This window comes from Corapipo altera, unplaced genomic scaffold (genome assembly GCF_003945725.1).
Source record: "Corapipo altera isolate COAL_440 unplaced genomic scaffold, ASM394572v1 50, whole genome shotgun sequence".
In the NCBI taxonomy this organism is placed as follows: domain Eukaryota; kingdom Metazoa; phylum Chordata; class Aves; order Passeriformes; family Pipridae; genus Corapipo; species Corapipo altera.
In genome coordinates, this window is record NW_020884889.1 from 1,763,516 (window position 1) to 1,769,515 (window position 6,000).

A 6,000-nucleotide genomic window follows, 5' to 3' on the forward strand; every position below is an offset into this window, starting at 1 on the left:
TGTGTACTTGGGCTTTTAAAAAAATATGTTGCTTATGCTGGAAATTTTTAATAGACAGCAAAAGATGGACTTGGGGGAGTGAGGGCAATCAGGGAATCTGTCAGCAGAGCTGTTCTCAGGCATTCCAGAGTTATCTGTGTGTTAATCAAAGATCAGTGTGAATAAAAATGATAATTACACCTGTATCTGCAAGGAACAGCTGCCCTTGCAGAGTCTGAATGCAGGTGTGGGATGCCAGTACTAACAAATTTCATCTGCTGTGTTTTATACAGTTCTGTACTCTTTTAACTCAAAAAGGAGTTGGGCCATGCTCAGACTCTGTTGATACTCAGCTCAGGTGTTTAAATTAGGGTGTTTTTTCTTGGGTTTTGTCTTAGTCCACTCTCTAGAAGATGACCTCACATTCCAGAGCTCTGTGAAGGAGGATGGCATCCAGCCTGACAGTCTCCTGTACATTTTACCAGCAACCCTGTGGTTACTGGCTGCATCTAAACCCCCCTAACACTGTTCTTTCTGCCTCCTGATCAACCAGGCTGCTCCCTTCTATGGGTAGTTGTGTTTTTGCAAGCCTGGCTGCACATCAGCACACATCTCTGCACCAGATGGATGAATTTTGCTCTTGTACAGGCTCAAAAGTGGCAGCTTTTAAGGGATCAGTTTAGCCAGGAGTGGGGCTCAGCGTGTTTCTGTCCACGCTGTTGCTGAACACTGAAACTATATAATTTCCAGCTGTAAAAAAAAGCTGGTCTAGACTTGGATGGGCTGAAGCCTTGGGTTTTTCTCCCCCCCCCCTCCTTCCTTTGTGGAATGAAAGCTTGGCTTTTGAAACAGCTCTGCAACCACAAAGGAAAAGCACACGGCTGCTGGCTGGGTGGTGTCCTGGCCCAGCTGCACCATCGTAGCTGATTTTGTGGGAGCTTCCAAGCCAGCTGTTCCACGCCTGACACACACCCTGCCCATATTCCCAGCTCCAGAGCCAGCAACTTCAAAAACTTCCGTTATTTTTTTTATGAAAACCCGATGTCTGCAATGGGATAGGTCCCCTCAGCTCAACTTTGGGGGGGGAAATGCACATTTTCATTGCAGGTTTCTGTTGCGAGGCACTGGCAGGTGGGCAGCTGCTGTTCTCATGTATTTATTCCTGTCATCATTTGTGTTTTGAAAAGCACTTTCAGCACAGAGCAGGATCTCCACTGATACATTTTCATTCCTCCCTCTGTGTCTAGTTTACTGATAGTTTGCTGATCAAGGTTCTCTCTGTGCTGGTTGCCAAGCTGAGCTTCCGAGCTGGTTCTGTGGGTAACAGTCACAGAGGAATGGCAGGGAAAAGATCTTAGAAAATTATATTTAAAGAGAATGGAAAGAAAATCAATATCCTGAAATACCTGGCCTTTCAGTCTAGTTCTAGTGCTCTGCATTAAAATGAGGAGTTACTGTTAGCTTGGCCTAAAAGATGCACTTTGAAAAAGCCAAACCTGGGTCCTAAAACTTCATCTCACACTGGAGGGGGTAACGCTGCCTGTAAATTCCATTTCATGGGTAATGTAATTGTCACTTCTTCAGCTGTTCTGCATTTTAGGTTATCACATCTTGACGTTTGCTTTTTAAATACACATTCTAGACTTTTCCAGTGGTTTGTTGACTCGGATCTGGCAGCAGCACGTTAAAAACAGATCACCTTCCCCTCCGTGCTGCAGAGCTCGAGTGCCTCTCCTACCACCCGGGCGATGAGACCTGGAGGCTTGAGCGGGCGCCTGAGGGGCTACGTGGGGAGCAGGAGGGGTTTCCTTCACCTCGCAGAACTCCCGAGTCCTAACTCGGCCCCGGGAAGGCGGAGGCCGGTGCGCTGCACTGCGGGGCCGGGCCGGGCGATGGCAATGTCGGGCCGGCTTTGAGCAGGAGCGAGCGGTGACAGTTCTCCCTCAGCCCCCTGAGCGGGCACCTTCTGAGTCATTCGGCTGAGAGGAAAGCCTGGGTCTGGTCTGTGGCAGGACCAGAAAAGGATGGGGAGGGAGAAAAAGAAGTGGGTTCTGGAGCTGGGGAAGGAGTTTCTGCATCATTTGGGAAAATGCAACGGTGCTGGAAATACTGTGACAGAGACAAATGCTGCTGGTTGCCCAGTGAGATTTTTTCCACCATGAGTCTGCTACCTTGAGTATATGAAATATGCTCATTTTCCAGTGCCTGGGCAGTTTTTACAGTATAAGTTTAAGTACTGGAACATTCATAATTAAAGTTTCTGGAGCATTCGGGAAGTAGTTCACTTCTTTAACTATTATTTTAAAATGTGGTAAAGAGTGTATATTGTAGAAGGTACATCCTGCAAGTATTGGAGTAGGCCCATCAGAGATCAAAACCAATGGGAAAGAAGTAGTATAATATAAGATAGTCCATTTTTCCTCTACAGGGCAGAGTTTCCTCTGTGGAAGAAACTTTTTTCATTTGGTATTAAGGTTCTTTAGTCCAAAAGGATGAGATCTATTCCGTATGCACACACACACCAACTCACCGCCTCAAGGACTTGGCTTTTTCATTGTTTAAAAATAGGATTACTGTTTTGTTAATCTGATTATGAATCTAAACCATGTGGGCCTGTCAAGTGGGCTCTTGCTGGCTGGTCCGGGTGCTAATCTCGCTGGAGTGAGTGGGATGGGAACATGGAGAATGAGCACACACAATGTGCATCCTCTGCAGATTTTGGAGAGCCCTCAGAATATTTCCTTAAACCATCCCACATGGAATAAAAAACACACTGCATAAAAATGTGCTTATGCTTGTATACAGTGTTAGATGAGAAAAATACCATGCCTTTAATATATAGGAGCCACAATATATAGTGTCAACTGTTTATTGAGACTAAGAGCTGTATTAATAGGGGAAGGCCCTTAAAGGTGATTATGCAGTATGACCCTTCTCTGCCATCCAGATTAAAAACATACTTAGGCAGGTAACAGCAGGGTTATATTTCCACTGGAAGAACTAAGCTATTCTCTTCAAGTTTTCCCTTAATCTGCTTTTTTTCCTTTTTTTTTTTTCCAACAGTGGAAACAGCAACTGCTGTATGCAAGAACAGGGGAGGGGGCAGGAGCAGTAGAAGGGGCATTTGCCTGCCAGCACTTTGGAACGTGAGTTTGGCACAATAAGTGACATAAAGGGAGGCACTTGGATGTGCTGTGGGAGCATCACAGCGTTCCCAGGTGCCACCCCCTCCTTGTAGCTGGACATCTCGGCCTTACAGCCAGGGGTATGATCTCGTGTGGTGACAGCATGAAGTCTGACAGTGCCTCCTCTCCAGGTGGCACCAGGAAATTGCCCCTTCCTTCTCCTGCCCCTTCCCCAAGTGTTCTCACCCCCTGCATTGAATAGCTCCAGGACTGTGATTGCTGTGGAGGTGCAGGGGGGGTGGGAACACGCCAAGGGGAGCTCAGGGCTGAGGAGGTCTAACAGGGGAGTGTGCTGCCCTGCTTCATCATTTCCATGTGTGCTGAACTTGCACGGAGTTTTCAGTTCTGATGACTAACTTCTTTTCTCTGTGGGAAGAAGCCAACTGACAGCTCCCCAACCCCAGCCCCAACCTTTCTCTTTTTTATTGCCTTTTAGCCACGCTAGCTCTGCCTTTTCCTGTAATTCATAGGCCACAGTGGCTTTCCCTTGAATCAGGAGTTTTTTACAGCTGATTTGGAGCACGCAGAGCGTAATCCTGTTCCTGCTTATGGACTTGCCACATGTGCCTCTCTTAGAAAGGAGTGGCCTTACTTTTTATTTCAGCTTGAACGACTACTGGTGTCCTGTATTTTAGGCTTGTGGGGAGAGGGGAGCAGCAGAGTTGATGAAGGAGCTTTTCAAAGTGGACTAAAAGATCCATACATGCAGAGTGGCACAGGCTGAGCATAACCCCAGACTTCATGGAAAGGGATCAGGGTACCCGTAGTTAGAAATAATAGTGAAGCATTGCAAACCCTGGGAAATAGAAAGGAATTACAGTAGTGGTTGGGAAGGGAGTGGTAAGGACAGTCCAGCTGGCCTTTGCCAAGCAGTGGTGCTCCTGCCCTTCCCTCACTTTGCTCACCTCGTGTATTCCAGTTTGGACTGTTCTTCCTTTCCCTCTTTCACCATTTAGTTCTTCTCTTTGCCTTCCCACAAACACACATCTCAATACCTCTGTGTTCTGCTCATGGGCAACTGAAAGGAAAACTGCTCTTTTTTTCCTATTCATTGCCTGATTTCTTATCTAGTTTCTATTTATCTTTAGTTTTATTGTTGTTTATTACCATAAATTGTGGAGGCACTTTCTTTCTGTTCTTTGTTGCTCCTGACATCAAGAGTTAACCGGTGCTGACCTTGGTATGAGGATCGCACCATTAGAAGAGCAATAAACCCCCACAAAAGCGTTTTTTTCAAGACATGTCATCAAGTTCTTTAGAAAAGCAGATTGTCTTACTAGTTACTCAATCCCAGAAGTGATACAATTACTTGTGATACGTGGATCATAAAAATATTTTAGGTATGGCTTTCTTTGGCTTATTAATGTAGAGTATTAATTTGTTATAACGGCTTCCTGTCTTGCAACTGTTCTTGCTCAAAAGAGCAGGCTGCCATTACACCAAGACTTTTCTTCTCAGCTTGTTGTGGATGACATCATGATATAAATAAAATGTAAAATGGCAGTTGGAAATGCCAAAATGGGCAGGAAATGGAAAAAACCCACAATGATAAGCAGGAGGTCAGTGGGTTGTACTTGATAAGTTTCTTCTGTTAAGACTGGAGGGTTTTTTTCCTGTGAAATGTGAAGGTTTTGGGGCTGCAGTGTTTGAAGCTGAAGCACTCCATAGATGAAAAGCACGTGGAGAGTCAGTTTGGACAAAAGAAAGAGAAATCTTCGCTCAATAAAGTCTTCACTCTTGAGCAGTTGCTGTAGTCTGCGGATGGAAACAGACTGACCTATTTCTGGTCGAGTTAATTAGCAAGGTGGGAAAAAACGGAGGGCTGCCTGTGCCTTCACTCCCTGGCACCAGGGCATGTGCTGCAGGAATGCATCAGTGCCAGGCAAACGGGGCTGGAAGGCTGCTCCTCCCCACCTGCCTCCCCTCTGGCTCTGCATGTGCCAAGGGGCAGGACTGGGGCTTGGGCAACCTGGTGCCTATCCTGAGTCAGGGTCCCAGTGTCCCAGTGCCTTCCCATCCTGGTCTGAAGGGCTGGTGTGCCAGGCCTGGCCCCTGAGCCAGGGTTCTGCCCTGGGGTCTTGGCGCAGGGTGCTGGGATACCTGTCCTGGAGTTATGTCCAGGGTCTCAGTCCCTGTCCCCAGATCTGGGCACTCATGTTCTTTTAGCCTCCTGTCCCAGCCTCTTGATCTGGGCAGCTGGGCTGATGTTCTGGTGTGCCAGTCCCAGGGTCCCAGTGTGGGGTACTGGATCAGGGTCCCTATCCCCTGTGTGGGATACTGGATCAGGGTCCTTATCCCCTGTGTGGGATGCTGGGGCAAGGTGTTGGCCCCTGTCATAGAACCACAGACTGGTTTGGGTCGGAAGGGACCTTAAAGTTCGTCTCACACCAACACCCCTGCCGCCGGCAGGGACACCTTCCACTGGACCACGTTGCTCCAAGCCCCGTCCAACCTGGCCTGGCACACTTCCAGGGACGGGGCGGGACGTCCCGCGGTCCCGCTCCAGGGTGGGGCTTTGCGAGCCGGCTGCCGGTCCCTCCGCGGCTCCCGCTCCCGCTCCCCTCCGCCTCCTCCATCCCCTCACCGGGACCCCCGCGCGGGGTCCGGGGGCGGCCCCGGGGGCTGCACCCGCGGCGGCCCCGCCACCTCGGCGGCGTCCGGGCGGGGCCAGGGGCCGCACACGGCGCCTGTGCCGAGGGGCAGGGCCGGGGAGGCGGGCGGCCCCCCGCTCCCCTCCCTCCGCTTCCCGTCCCTGCCCCTTCCCCCATGGCGGCGCTGGGCGCCTCGGCGCGGCTGGCGGCGGCGGCGGCGCTGTGAGCAGCGGGGCCGGGCGGGC